At 42.9% G+C, this 16,574-nt stretch overlaps 1 long non-coding RNA gene across 3 annotated transcripts in view; it reads right to left on the bottom strand.

The window, feature by feature from the left end:
• Positions 1 to 16,574, bottom strand: part of LOC123795330 (uncharacterized) — a 101,969-nt gene that overhangs the window by 15,328 nt on the left and 70,067 nt on the right. The window lies entirely within an intron of this gene.

Raw genomic sequence — 16,574 nt, 5'->3', positions numbered from 1 at the left:
TTCAACATGGTACTGAATATTCTAGCCATAGCAATCTGACAAGGAAATGAAATAAAAGGCATCCAAATTGGTGAGGAAAAAGTGAAACTGCCACTATTTGCATATGACATGATATTATATACAGAAAGCCCTGAAGATTCCACAAAAAAAACTATTAGAATAAATAAATTCAGTAAAGTTGCAGGATACAACATTAACATACAGAAATCTGTTGCATTTCTATATATTAATGATGAACTACTAGAAAGAATTAAGAAAACAATCCCATTTACAATTGCATCAAAAAGAATAAAATACCTAAGAATTTAAACGAGGTAAAAACCTTACACTCTGAAAACTGTAAGACTTAAAGAAAAAAATTGAAAATGACACAGATAACTGGAAAAATATACCACGCTCATGGATTATAAGAATATTGTTAAAATGTCCATAGTATCCAAAGCAATCTACAAATCCAATGCAATCCCTATCAAAATACCAATAACATTTTCATGGAACTAGAACAAATAATCCTAAAATTTGTATGGAACCACAAAAGATCCCGAATAGCCAAAGGAATCTTGAGAAAGAAGAACAAACCTGGAATTATCACAGTCCCCGATTTCGAACTATACTACAAAGTGTAGTAATCAAAACAGTATGGTGCTGGCACAAAAATAGACACATAGATCAATGGAGCAGACTAGAGCCCAAAAATAAACCCATGCTTATACGGTCAATTAATCTACGACAAAGGAGGCAAGAATATACAATGAGGAAAAGACAGTCTTCAAGAAATAGTTTTGGGAAAACCGGATGGATAGCTACGTGCAAAAAATGAACTGGACCACTTTCTTATACCATATGCAAAAATAAGGTCAAAATGACTGAAAGCCTAAATGTAATATATAAAACTAAAACCATAAAATTCCTAAAAGAAACCAAAGGCGGTAAATCCTTGGACATTGGTCTTAGCAGTATCTTTGTGGATCTGTCTCCTCAGTCAAGGGCAACAAAAGCAAAAATAAACAATTGGGACTACATCTAAATAAAAAGCTTTTGCATAGCAAAGGAAACCATCAACAAAATGAAAAGGCAACTTTCTGAATGGGAGAAGATATTTTCAAATGATATATTAGATAAGAGATTAATATTCAAAATATATTTTTTAGAAAACTTATACAACTCAACACCAAATAAACCAAACAATTCAATTAAAAAATGGGCAGGTGACCTGGATAAATATTTTTCCAAAGTAGACATACAGATGGCCAACGGGCACATGAAAAGATGCTCAATGTCACTAATCATCAGGGAAATAGACTTCAAAAACCACAATGAGATATCACCTGACACCTGTCAGAATGGCTAGAATCAAAAAGACAAAAAATAACAAGTGTTAGAAAGGATGTGGAGAAAAGGGAACACTTGTGCATGATTGGTGAGAATGTAAATTGGTGCAGTCACTGGAGAAAACAGTGCAAATTTTCCTCAAAAACTTAAAAATAAAAACGCCATACAATTTAGCAATTCTACTTCTGGGTATTTATCCAAGGAAAACAAAAACACCAATTTGAAAATACATGTTGCACCCTTATTTCACTGCAGCATTATTTACTATAGCCAAGATATGGAAACAACCAAAGTGTTTGTCAGTGAATGAATGGATAAAGATATCTCTCTTACATACACTTACACACACACACACACACACACACACACTACTTAGTCATGAAAAAAAGAATGAAATCTTGACATTTGCAACAAGGATAGACCTAAGTTATTATGCTAAGTGAAATAAGTCATACAGAAAAAAAACCAATACCATGCGATTTCACTTACATGTGGCACCTCAAAAAACAAAACAAACAAAACAAACCAGAAGCAGACTCATAAATACAGAGAACAAGCTGGTGGTTGTGCTGGTGGTTGTGAGAGAGAAGGGGAATAGGGAGTGGGCAAAATGGGTGAAGGGGATTAAGAGGTACAAACTTTCAGTTAGAAAATAAGTAAATCACAGAGATGTAAAGTACAACATAGGGAATAGTCAGTAATATTGTGGTATGATGTATAGTGACAGATGGTAACTAGAATCACCATGGTGATCACTTTGTAATGTATACAAATATTGAAGTACCATGTTGTATGCCTGAAACTAACATTTTATGTCTGCTATAACACAACAAAAAATAATGAATACCAACTATAGAAAGGCACTTCCCATACATTATTTTATCTCCCCAATGAGTGATGGATATATAACTGTCTTATTTGCTACAGAGGAAACTGAGTCTCAGAAAGTTGACAAAACTTGCTTAGAATCATGGAGCTCCAAACAGTGCCAGATACAAACCCAGCTCTGCCTGAATGTGGGCTCACTGCTCAACTTTTGCCTGAGGACCTTGGCTCAGCCCTTGCTGGGAAGTCATAAATCTGGACATTGCAGCTGCAAGGGGGCCTTGCGGTGGCCGGAGAGATGCTACCTGGGCCAGCCTGGCATTTGACAAACTAAGTCTGAGCACCCATCCTTCTCTGTGGCTGTACCCTTGTGGGTGAACCCCAACCTGCTAACCTTACTTGCCCGGATTCTTGATTGCTCTCTTTGCAGAATGAGTCAACTCAGCCTTCCTGACCTTGGGCCGTACTCTTGACTGTAATTAACCTGGCCACAGCCACAGTGGCTCAGCCAAGAGAGCCCATAACCCTTTCTCTGGCGCCCTGCCTACTCTTAGATGAATGATCTCATTGAGTATAACAGGTGTAGGTGTTCTTGCTTCTATGAAAATCCCCAAACCTCTCATTGTATTCTCCCATAGAAAATATAAGCTTGAGCTATCCCCTGCTAATTGGTAAACTCCTTCTGGGCAGGATCAAAGTCTAATTCCACTTTGATTCTGGGTACCCAGTGCGTTATCTGGAGAGAGCAAATGCTTATGGTCCATTCAATGAAAAGGTAAAACCAATCCACACACAAACGAGTGAAGCTAGTCATTCAAAACTAGAATGACACTGACAAAAATTACTAATGTGTTCCACTATATCAGAAAGATCTAGACTTAGAACATCTCTTATTCATTTAGCAAATACTTATCTAACACTTGCTAATTGTCAGACATTGTGCTAGGTGTTAGAAGGACATCACGGAAAAAGAAGATACAGTTCCTAACTTCATGAAGCTTACAGACTAGGAAAAGAAATTAATATCAAACAAATCCTTGTTCAAATAAAAGCCATTATGAGCCGCAGTACAGAGAAGCATGATGTTGTGCAAATGAGCATAATCAGGTGCTAATCTGATCTCAGGGGCTACAGAAGATATTTCAGTTGGAACCTAAAAGGTGAATGGGAATTAGCCAGACAAAGAGGAAAGAATAGAAGGAGCTCTGTCCATCCATGGCATCTAAGGACTTAGATGTCCTTAGAGTAGGCCTGTGGGACAAGAGCACCAAGAAGACAGGAGAAGGGACCTGGAGATACTGAATGACAAGGATGAGGAAGGTGTGGCTAGGTTATTCAGGGCACTGTGAGCCATGGCAAAAGCTTTGAATTTTTCAATAAAAGAACTGGGAAACCATGGACAGTGTCTAAGCAGGGGAATAACATAATTAGATTGTTTTTTTAAAAAATCTCCCTGGCTGCTACGTGGGAACTAGATTAGAGAATGCAAGAAATGGGGGGTGGGGGGCTTGGTGGCTAGGTGGCTCAGTTGGTTAAGCGTCTGACTCTTGATTTTGGCTCAGGTCACGATTTCAGGGTCGTGAGATCAAGCCCCGTGTCCGGCTCTGTACTGGAAGTGGAGCCTGCTTGGGATTCTCCCTCTCCCTCTGCCCCTTCACTCATGCTCACTTACTCTGGGGCTCTAGCACGCGCTCATGCCCCTTCTCTCTCTCCACCAAAAAAAAAAAAAAAAAAAAAAAGGATGTGGGGAAACTGGTTAGAAGGCTTTTGTAGCAGTCCAGGCAAGATACTCTGTTGTCTGGGAGCAGGGAGCCAGCAGGAGAAATGCAGAGCCATAGACAGAATGGAGAACTCCTCGGGAGATGACTGGATCGTCAGGGCTTGATGATTATCCAGTCCTGTAGTGGGGTAGGGTGAAGGGGAGGTGAAAAGGAGAGGAGGTGTCAATGAGGACACATCCCAGATTTCATCCTTGAGTATCTAGATGGCAGGTGGTGTCATCCTCTAGATAGGAAACCGAAGAGCAGGAATGAGCTTAGGAAACAGCTGATAAATTCATTTTAAACCTGTTGAGTCTGTGGTGCTAGGCACATATGCATATGGCGATGACAGTAGGTGGTTGGACATGTTGGACAGAGCTCAGAAGGCAGATCTGAAAGGGAAATATAAATGTGGGAGTGGTCATCATATATGTGGCATTAAAGGCCATGGTTGTGGATGAGATCACTCAGGGAGAGACTAGAGTGAAAAGAGAAAGTTAAAACAGACAGGAGTCAGTCTAGAATAAAGTCTTCATGACTTTTGCAACATCAACAGCAAAGGCCAGACAATGACCACGTGTGCCCACCACTGAGTCTTCCTTGTAGGGCTTGGAGCTTATGGGATCAGCAATGGATGAAGGTCAGCCAAGCAATTTGGCAAGGCAGTCTCGGGGGGAGGGGAGGAAGTAGACTTTTACATCCTGATAACCCTGAAAGAGGTCTGTTCCGAAGAGGGGTACTATTGAAACTCTATACTTCTCTTGGGTAAAAGTCTCCAGGTCAACCTCCTTCCTGTGCTCCTTACGATTTTTGCAGTATTGAAATGGTGGACTCCTACAGGGTTAATTCTAAAAGCTGAGGAAATCCAATTTCTCAGATATTAAAGGGAGTCTGGCTCCTGAATGCCATTGCTTGCACAGAAGAGCTAACCCATGAAATCTAGTTGGTTAAATATGAACTTACCCACAATCAGCATACCATCCTGTTGTCAAGTCGCACAGTGCCAAAACTGAGTTATGTAAGCTCAGTGGATTTATTAAGAGCTATTTATCAATTTAAGAGCATAAAACCAAGGAGGAGTCAGATTCTCGACTGAGGCAGACAGGTTTATGAAGGGTATGACTCAGGTGCCTTTTCCCCGCAAGCTCCCTAATAAAATGCAATGGTTGACTGAAACCTATAAATGTTGTAGGAAGGATTACCTTGTACCTTAGAAGTGGCAGCTTCCAGAAAATAAATGGCAAGAATCTTGATACATACCCGCACATATATACACAAACATACCTCCATACGCACACATGCATATCCATCTCTATGTACATACCTATGTGCGTATGTAGAAATATACAAATACTTTACAGAAATGAGAAAAGCATTTGTGGGAGTGAAGCCCTAGATTCTAAGTCGGCCTCGTAACTAACCCCCTTTTGCACAATTTACCATCACAGATGTTTGTGTGCACACACACACACATCCAAAGCAGCAAAATATGCTTCAAGCAATGACAAGGTGTGGTAAATGATCTTTCCCCACCCCCAGCCCCCGTAATGACAAAAGCACTTGTCTCAGTGCCTCGGAGACAAGTGCCTTGGAGAGAAACAGGCTTTCTGAAGAAGATAGCACCTGAGCCAGACCTAGAAGTTGTGCTGGGGTTCCAGTAGCTGGGTAGCTGGTGGAGGTGGTGTTCTAAGTGGTAGAGAGCAGTTTGAGCAGGGATGGGAAAGGGATGGTAAGGATCTTGGGAAACACCAAGCTTGCACTAGAGTATCAGGTACATTTTGGAAAGAAATGGAAGATAAAAATGGACAAGCAGGGGCGCCTGGGTGGCACAGCAGTTGAGCGTCTGCCTTCGGCTCAGAGCGTGATCCCGGCGTTGTGGGATCAAGCCCCACATCAGGCTCCTCCGCTGTGAGCCTGCTTCTTCCTCTCCCACTCCCCCTGCTTGTGCTCCCGCTCTCGCTGGCTATCTCTATCTCTGTCAAATAAATAAATAAAATCTTTAAAAAAAATGGACAAGCAGCTTGGGGGCAGGTCACGGAGGGTCTCCAATTTGGGATGACATAATTTAGATTTCATCTGTAGAAAATGAGGAGTGGGAAGCACTTGAAAGGGTTTCAACAGGAAAGTGACATGACTAGGATTATGCTTCAGGGGCAATATTGCTCACAGGGTAGAGAGAAATTAGCAATGGAAAATTCAGGAGGTTGTAATACCAGGCCAGGCCAAAATTTAAAATAGTGACCAGTTGATGAAAATCTACTAACATAAAAAGATGTTTAATATAAATTTCTAAGCCTAAGTCAGTTGCAAATTGATATTATATAAAATCTCCTTTTTTGTAAAATAAATACACGTACACATACTGGGTATATCTGCAGAGAAAAAGTCTACAAAAAATATATCAAAATACCACATTGGTTGTTGGTGGGATTATGAAAGACTTATTTTTCATTTGATTTTGTGTATTTTATATTATTTCCTACAATGAACAATATCATGTGTTTAAAAAGAGGGTGGGGAGATGGAATCTGCCTCTTTCAACCAAAATGTCCTTTAAAGTGCCTTTCCAAACAATAGAATCATCTACTTTGGAGCTAGATTGTACCTCTTCCCTCATTTAATAGCCCCAAGTAAAGGTCATCGTGACCTGAACAAGGGAGGAAGCCACCAGAATGGGAAGGACTCAGACTTTTCCTTCTGAAGTTTCTAAGCACTGGAGAGCCATACAATCTGGTTTATATAAAGAATGACAGCAGTCATCAATGTAGGCTTGAAACTGGACAGGTCACTCTGCCACTCACACAATTACCGGACAAGTTCCTAGGATTACCAAGACCCACCGCACCACTGAAGAGCAGTGAAAAATCGGACTGTGAACATGATACGGTTCAACAGCATTCTTGCAAGCTCTCAAGCACTTTTTAGTACACTGCTCACTCACCTGGGGTTGTGCTAGAATCACCACACACCCCCCAACTCCACCCTCCTCGCTGATTCCGATCCATCCACAGCAAATAACGTATGAAGATCTTAGCGTGTGCCAGGCACGGCTCTAAGTGTGGGAGGCGCCCCAAAGATCCAAAACAGATTTACTGGGTCAGACCTTTTGCATTTCATTTCCTTGAAGACTCCCGCTCTGCTTTTTCCTTCCTTGGTTCTTTCTGCTTGGCTCCTTCTGGCTTCTTAAATGTGAGCAGTTCAATAGCTGGGGTTTTTGTTGGTTCTCCGCCATATGCCCAGAGCCTAGGACACCTGCTTGGCCCATAGCAAGGTCTCAACGAGTAACTGTTGAGCAAATGGGCTTCATGTGTGTTTCTCGCTCCATGGGGATCATGCTTCCCCTAAATTTTTGCCTAGCTTGTGCCTATGAACCCCTCTTTGCTCAGCTCAAACATCACTCTCTTTGAGAAGCTTTCTGGAATTAGCCAGAGTCCTCTGTTAATTATTCTCTTGGTATCCTGTGTTTCTCTTTGGAGTACTTTATCATCATTGTAATTACATAATTACTTAATCTGTCTCTCCTGTTAGTATCGAAACTCCATGAAACCTGGGACCCAGCTGGTGTTGTTTACCACTCAATCCCCAGTTCCTACCACAGAACCCAGCCCGTGGGAGCCACTCAATGAATGGCTGTCCGGTGACAGACTGACCGAATACTTATAATTTGATGACCACTGAAACCTAGCTGAAAATGGGATTATTGTTGCTGCTGTGGTTATTGACGATGATTGCAGAGAGCTGGCAGCCAAGCAGGTCACAGGCCCACAGGCCCACAGGCCCCAGGCGAAGTAAGCCCCGAGGCATTTTCAGCCGCCCGGTGCTGTTTCTGAGAGCAGATTCAGAGAATCGGTGGGTGCACGGCAATCACGAATTCATGCAACAAAAGTTGAGGTGTAGTTAGGTGTGATACAAAGGTGACTGGAGCAGTCTCTGTGTTCGAGGGGCTTACAGCTCAGTGGAGGTAATAGTCCCAGAAAGAGAAAGGCAGTGACATGTTGGAGGCTATGAGCTGTGTAGGGGTAGCTCAACCAAGTACCACAAACTGAGCGGCTATTGTTTCATAGTTCCGGAGGCTAGATGTCCAGGATGGAGGTGTCAGCAGGGCCATGCTCCCCCTAGAGGCACGGGGGGTGGGGCGGGTAGGAATGTGTTCCAGGCTTCTCTCCACGTGTCTGGTATTCCTTTGCTTGTGGCAGCAGAACTCATCTTCACATGGTGTTCTCCCTGTGCGCATGTCTCTGTGGCCAAATTTCCTTTTTTTTTTATAAGAATACCATTCATACTGGACTGGGGGCCACCATGATGACCTCATTTTAACTTGATTACCTCTGAAAAGACCCTGTTTCCAAGCAAGTCACATTCTGAGGTACTGAGGGCTAGGATTTCAATATAACTTTTCTGGGGTCACAATTCAGCCCAGAACAGAGGCACTCTAAGAGAAGTCTGCACAGGACTCAGTGGGGCAGCAGAAAGAAATAATCCACTCCAACGGAGGTAGGAGTGAGTGAGGGTCCAGAAAAGGCTTCTCAGAACAGGTAAATCTTGGACTGAGTCTTGACAGGTGAATGGGCATTTTCCAAGAAGTATGGGGTGAATGGGGGGTAGAGTGGGGTATACGATGAAGAGAGGGTGAGCAGAAACCAGATCAGAAAAGACTTGGTATAACCAAAGTGTTGGGCCTGAGTGACTCCCAAGTCCTCTACCCTTCTAGAATCATCCTTTTGTTCAATATTCAAATGGAAATGCTGAGGCAGCCCTGCCGTAAACAGTGGGGAGCCTGATATCTCCGAGGAGGCTCCGCGTGATTCTGGTTGAGGTGAGACTTCCCTGGGCCACCTGGCATTGCAGCTTGCTGCCCATTCCCCTGGCACTGAGGGCTCACTATGGATCTCAGCCTCCGCTGCTGGAGTCCCTCTTCTGCAGCCCTCGATCCTTTCTCGCACCAACTTGTTTTCCACAATTGTGGCCTGGCAAGCTTAGGCTACAGGCTGGAGAGAGCCGGAGGACACAGCACAGAACAGGGGACAACTTCTTATGAAACACTAGCTACAGTGGCCCCAACTTGGCTTGGCCACCTCCACCGATGGGAAGTTCCTACCAGCCAACTTAACCTCCTTAGTCTCCTGTGACCACCTCTTCTCTGTCTCAACAGTTAGACTCTTCTAGAAGTTTTTAAAAAGACCAATGCCCAGGACCACCTCAAACCATTTAAGTCAGAATCTATGGGAGTGGGGCTGGGCAGGTATACACCTTAAAGCTCCTGGGTGAGTCTAGAGTGCCATTGGCATTGCAAATACAGCTCTGTATCTAGACCTTGCTCATCTGTCCCCTTCCCCATTGTCCTGGCTGCTAAGGAAAGCTTCAGTTCCTATTACCTCATTACACAGAGCAATTCCTCTTCCTTTCTGTCTGTCTCTCCCTCTCTCTCTGACTTGCTCTCACTTATCTAGGCTTAGGCGCATTAAGGCAGCTCTTCTCAAAACAAACGAACAAATAGTCATCCTGATGTGCTCCTACACAACAGAATCCTTTTCCTCTAAAATGAATTGTGTCTCTCCCTTGAGAGGGAAAAAATTGCGACTCCCAGATTTTGTTTTAAATACCATATTTCAGTGATTTTAAGACTCAAACGTTTTCCATATTTTAATCTATCTGCAATTGGATATGTCTTATCCTTAATGAGTTATCTTAGTTTATTTGACGATTTTTTGTAGTACTTTGAATAATAAAATACTCCACAATTATAAGGGGATTTGATTTGGTGAAATAGGGTGGCAATTACCTTTTTATTCCTTCTTCCACACGGGCTGCCTTTGCCTGGGAGTTTGTACTTTTGTACTTGCGCTGTAGGTGGTAGGGAGGGTTTTGAGTGAAGGCAAAACACTGCAAAGTTTTGCTTCCCCAAACCACTTTGTCTCATGCCCATGAGAGTAAAGGCAGGCATGCTCCTCAACTGAACTGGAATTACCAGGTCTGCTTAGAGGTCAGGGGATCCAAAGTTGGTTCGTTGAGAGCAGGAAGGAGTTCCCTGTGTTAAGGCCCAGGTGTCACTGTGACCCAGGAGCTATCCTCAGAGAAGGGCAACAAGCTCTCTCCCAAGAGACCACAGGACATAGTATTCACTACCTTGATGAATTCTCCCCCTACAGCACCCGCTTTCTTGCCAGCCCGGAGACCTGACTTTGTTGGCACGCCCCACCCAGGTCCTTCTTACCCAGGCATCTAGGTATTAACTACACACACACAAAAGGCTGATATATAAGCTACAGAACGCCCATTCGTTAATTTACGAAGCGAAATAAAGCTGGCAGGCAGACAGCACACACTAGTAAGGAGATTTGACCATTCCCTCCCTGAAGGCAAATGACTGCAAAAGCTAAGTTATAATGAGAAAGCCAATGTATTTACTTATAATGAAAAAATCAACTTTCAAGAGTATTGGAAGTTCACACTGACCAGAACGACTTGTTCTTTTCCTGTTGAAAAATGAATCATGCAGATGCCAAATTATCCAGAAGACCATGAGCAAGGAATAGGGGCCAGGGTGATGGTTGAGCATTAGACTTATCTCTTAAGTCCAACTGCCTGTGGTGCTCTCACCCACTTACAGCGTGGTTGTGCCCAGTCAACCTCATTGCTCAGGTCTGCTTGCCAAGTTTGCTTCTTGCTTGGAAGCTGAATGGATAGACACTGCCAGCATTTGCCCTTGAGACTTGCCATTAAGCTTCCCAGGCTGGCCAGTCCCCATCTCTTACCCTGAGGTCCTCCTGCTCCCTAAGTAACCAGCGCTTTGTTGACTCCCTCACAGTCACAACCAAATCCAAATCCAGCCTCATCTATTGAAGAACACATTTAAACACAGTCTCCTAGATTCTTCCCACAAATGGTTTATCTCAACTCTGCATGTGTATTTCGGTGTTTAACCCTTTATAAATTTATTTACAAGTACTTCAGGACTCCTGGCTATCACAGCCAGGAAATTCTCATTAGCAGCCTCAGAACAGGGATGGGTTTTGCTGGGTCTGCATTGTAGGAGTCACCCTATCAGAGGGTTAACGACACAGCCCCTGGAGTCACATGGAGCTGGGTTGCAATCCCAGTTTTGCCTTAGATACAGCACACACTTTCTCTGAGTCTTATTCTTAAAATGGGAAAGTAACACCTGTATCTCCTAGAAGAATGAAATAAAATAATAATGCACAAAGCTTGGCACATAGTATGCACTATTCCTTCCTCTTCCCCTTTTCAACTGTTCTCGTTATTAGAAATTGTCCCACAAAAGCCTTAGACTTCCACGAAAAGCTCCTCCTCCCCACTCTGCTTACCCCCACCCACCAGGCATTCCTAAGGCAGTGAGAGAGGCCTAGCAGTTAAATTTTTCTTTTTCTTTTCTCACAATGTCTTATATACACGAAAATATCCACATCTATGTATATATGTCTAAGATTTACTTTAAAATAGTGGGATGAGAAAGTAGGAAAATGGAGAATATAGAGGACAGATTATTGGCCATGAGTTGATAATTGTTGAAGCTGGATAATGGGTACATGGGAGTTCATTATACTGTTCTCTGCACTTTTGTATATATTTGAAATTTTTCATATTAAAAATATTTTTAAAAGAAAAAAATCTTACTGATAAGTTTCTATATGCTCGACACTGGTCAAGGAGATAGAGTTTAAAAGAATAAGTTCAGGGGCACCTGGGTGGCTCAGTTGGTTGACTGTCTGCTTTCGGCTCAGGTCCTGATCTCAGGATCCTGGGACTGAGTCCCACATCAGGCTTCTTGCTCAGCAGGGAGTCTGCTTTTCCCTCCCCCTGCTTGTGTTCTTTTTCTCTCCCTCTAAAATAAAATAAAATAAAATAAAATAAAATAAAATAAAATAAAATAAAATAAAATAAAATAAAATAAAAAAAGAAGAAGAAGTTCAGGTCCTGCCCCTGAGGAATTTATGAGTTAGTGGTAGAGACAGGCATGTTAACGGTCGTTTCCAGCAGAGTGATGTGAATAAACAGGGGGCCCAGTGAGACACCTTGCCCAGCCTGGGCAGAGAACGGGTGACTCCACAGCTTCCTCCTCGCCCAGCCCTCCTCCAAGACCATATCACTGGCTTGCACAAATGCACGTGAGACACAGCAGGCCTTGCAGAGAAGGACATGCCTGAGTGGACATCACTCCCATCGCCGTAGGATGCAAGACTCAATTTATTTATCACCTTCTTTGAGAGCTACTTCATTCTGTCTACCTTCCAAGCTGAGCTAGGTGACTTCCTCTGACCTATGTCTACCTCCATTAGCCTTCATCACGCTGAATCGAGTGGTTATATTTGGTGGGCTGGGGGAGGAGGAAGAAGTCCTTGTAAACCTTGTATAATGCAAAACTCCCATAATTCAGCACCAACCCTGACAGAAGGGTGCATGCGTACATCTACCAGTAATGGTGGTAACCGTGTGGCAAAAGTGTGAACATGACCTGCAAATCACCAGGTTTGCCGGCATTAAACTTAGGCAACTCGACCAATTTGTAATTTGAGAAGCTTCCCACTTCCTCACTATTTGCATGTAAGTGAGACTCGATTCCTACATTTCTACCACACTGCTTCAAATCCACAGCATAATGGAAAACTGCATACAACCTGACCTCTAAACTGTAATGATCTGTTCGCTTCTGACAGGGTCCTCTTCCTCACCTCCTGTCTTTTCCTAGTAGAGTAGAAGGAGGGAGGGAGAAAGGAGGAGAGGGTAAGTTTAGACAAGAAGACTGTCTTCTCTTCCTCTTTGCCCTCCCCTACTCCCTTAATGCGCAAGGTACATTATATGAGAATTTAATGTTAGCAATCATCTTTTCTGTGCTGAACAGTAACTGACATAGAAGTGATGTTAAATTCTGCTGTGGACTAGCTTCGCCACCTTGGGCTTGTCATTTCACTTTCCAAAACTTTCATCCCCCATCTATAATACAGGAATAGCAGGGCTGACCTGACCCCCTAAGGGTCATAAAAGGGTCATACAAGATAATGCAGGAGAAAGCCTTTTGAACACTATAAAACTGTAGACTCTCGTTAGGGGTGTTATGACTGGCTGACACAGGGCGCCCACAGCCCGGCACTTCCGAGTGACTCACCGGCACCTTATTATAAGCCCGTCTCACGAGGAGGCCCTGTGGGTCACTGAGCTAATGTTAGCAAACCACTTAGAAGAGGAGAAGGCCTTTAAAACAGCTGGATTGCTTCCGGTTAGATGACCCACAAGGGTACAAAGAGCAAATATGAACTTTTCTCTTCCTTTTAATTTTCTTTTAAAAAGGGGACAACTCACTGCATCATTAGTGCACATCACAGTGTTTGAATTAGCCAAGCGAGTGCAGAAGAGATTTCTGGGGGCAGGGTTAGTAAAAATATTATTATTGTTCTTTTTAAACATGAGCAAAGCAATGTGTGCTTGTTAAAAAATGTAAATGGTATGGAGGTACAGAAAATAAAAGGGAAAACTCATTTTCCCAAATACCACCTCCTCCCCTTCCCAGAGATAGCCACTATTAAGATTGATGTTTGGAGCCTTCTGTGAGGACTGTCCTGCAATTTTCTGTTTTCATTTAAGCATAAATGGTAGGTTTTTTTTAAGGGTGGAAATTTTTAAAGATGTTAAGAAGGAAATATTAATGTTCTACAAGGGGTCTGTTCATTCGAATGTGTCTCTTGAGCCAAAGCACAGAGTTGAAACGTTCTAGTATCTGAGAGAAAATCATGCCCCGTATACACCTTTGTCGTGTTTGTGCTCCCAAACTAGCATATGAGCTTCTCGAAGCAGTGTTCCCAGGCCCTAACACAATACCTGGCACAAATAAATGTTTGCCGAGTGAATAACCAAATGAGCACATCGACCATGACCCCACAATTCCTGCAGAATTAATCCCGGCTAGGCCCCCGCTGGGCTGGATGGCATGTTGCTTTCCCAGCACTTTCACACATTAGGTCATTTTGTTCTCACAACACCCTCTAATGTATGTTGCCCTTTGTATTTCATTTTATCATTATTTTATAGCTAGGGAAACAGTCCTAGTGAGGTCACAGAGCTGGGCCTACAACCCAAATATTTTGTGTTGCCCTCAATGCCAGTCTTGCTTGTGTACCAGGTCAAAGGCAAACAGAATCAGTTTAATTTCAACACAGCTGAAAGCTCCTTTTGAGGCAGGGTGGGTGAATTCCCTTTCAGCTGATGAGCTAGGAAGACTACTTTAGATCAGGCCCTGCATGGCTGGGCAGTAAACTTGATCAAGCCCTCTCATTTGCAAATCCATCTTCTGCCATCTGCTGGAGGAAAGCAGCATTTCTTCACTGCCATTCATCAGCCATTTCAACAGTTTTCATCTATTAAGAGCCGTGCAATTTACATGACTAATTCCTTTTCCTCCTCCAAGCAACCCTATGAAGTAGGTCCAAGTCTTATCCCCATTTTCAGTTGAGGCAACTGAAATTAGGTAACTCCCCTTATGTGTCCTAGTTCCCTAGGGTCACTGCACCAGATGATCACCCACTCGGCTTAACACAATAGGAATTAATTCTCTCACAGTTCTAAAGGACACAAATCCGAAATCCAGGTGTTGGCTGGGCCATGTTCCTTCCAAAAGCCCTTGGGAAGAATTCTTCCTTGCCTCTTCCAGCTTCTGGTGGCTCACGCGTTCCTGGGTTTGTGGCCACATCCCTCCAGTCTCTGCCTCTGCCCTCATATGGCCTCCTCTTCCTTCTCCCTCTGGGTTTCTCCTCTGTGCTTCTCTCTCTCTTTTAAGATTTTATTTATTTGAGAGAGAGAGAGAGAGAGAGAGAGCACAAGCAGGGGAGTGGCAGAGGGAGAGGGAGAAACAAACTTCCGGCTAAGTGGGAAGCCAGATGTGGGGCCCGGATCCCAGGACCCTGGGATCATGACCTGAGCTGAAGGCAGATGCTTAACCAACTGAGCCACCCAGGTGCTCCTGAACTCATTTTTTAAATGTTTGTAGAACATGGACTTTGTGCTGTGAATCACTAACACCACTCGACCCCTACCATCAAGGAGTCTACAAACTAGCAAGCAAGTGGGCAAATAGCCGGAAGTGCCATATACCTGAGGATCCTCTGAGCTGCTACCTGATGGAGGAAGTTGCACCTGAGAAAAGCCCTCCTGGGAGAAAGGCGAATGGAAATGGCATGACATAGGGTGCTCCAGATGTTCTACATACATTATTTCAAGCAGTCCTCACAATCCTATGAGGAAGGTGTAAGTCCATGGTCCATTACCCAAACTCCCTGGGGCCAATGCGCTTTGGACTTCAGACATTCCTGGGTTTTAGAGAAATAGTATGTTGCAAGCATTTATTTATTTCTTTTGCTAAAATATATTTATCCAGGCCAATTGATAATACTATTCATCAACTTCGAAAATTATTTATTGGGCTCTACTCTAATGATATTTATTGAAATTTTGTATATTTTTATCATCAAATAGACTGCATTTTAATACTTTAATACTTAAGTATTAAAATTTTTTTGGCTTTTTAAGTTTTTATTTTAATTCCAGTTGGTTAACGTACAGTGTAATACTAGTTTCAGGTGTACAATATAGTGATTCAATAATTCCGTACAACACCAGGGCTCACCACAACCAGTGCACCAAACATCTAATGTTATGTACCCAACGGTCTGAGGCTATACCCTGTAACTAATACATTCATAATTCTGTAGCAAAACATGTATGTTCACATTAAATAAAATAAATACAGACTATAAAAAGGCTCAGGTGAGTCCAGGGAAGGGTTTTACCACCAAATTAATTAAGATCAATTAGATTTCACCGCCCAATGAGTTAAGAAAAGGATGCCTGTTTTTATTGCTCTTAGGTTTGGGGACGATAGATAAGACACTGGGGAGCCCCAAATATTATTTGCCCCACTTTACGGACAAAGAAACTAAGGCTCAGAAAACTTGCCCAAGACTCACAGTATGTGGTGTAGATAGAACTGGAACATTTGTCTCTCTGCTCACCCTTAGCATCATCAGTTTTGGCTTCAAGTAAGCTACCTGAGCCCTACCTAGCCCTGAAAAATATCTTGATTTCGGAAATAATATTGATGGCTCCAGTCCACTCACTTGAACCAAAGCCTTAAGTCATATGAACATGGATAATTTTTCTGTCTACCCATGTTTGTGACATGCCATTTTTGAGACATCTGGTAGTGTGAATAATTCTGTGGTTTCAGGCAGGGGGTGAAGTTCTAACTTGTGAACTCGGAAGGGGCTTTAATTAAAAAGTCATGCTGATGACAATACAGGCAGAGTTGCTTAGACAGCAAAACCAGACAACTCCTTTTTGTTGACCTACTTCAAACACATATGATTACTTAACTTTATAAGAATAAAATAAGGTCCCCAAGAGAGTAATAATTATTCTTAACAGCACCTTTAAAAAAGTGGCCCAACTAACAGAAAACACCCAGTGTAAGAATAATTTAAAATGCTGGCCTCCTTCATTGATAAAGCAAGGTCAGGTTTCCTGCCCTCTCACTCCCAACACACATGCACAACACACATCACACACACGCCCCACATACCACACACATTTACACACCCACACACATCTCCCCGTACCACACACGCATCACACATATCACACACATGACAC

Source organism: Ursus americanus, chromosome 12, assembly GCF_024610735.1.
Source record: "Ursus americanus isolate L20-20 chromosome 12, mUrsAme1.1.p, whole genome shotgun sequence".
Classification (NCBI taxonomy): domain Eukaryota; kingdom Metazoa; phylum Chordata; class Mammalia; order Carnivora; family Ursidae; genus Ursus; species Ursus americanus.
This window is presented reverse-complemented; position numbering and strand designations above follow the sequence as displayed.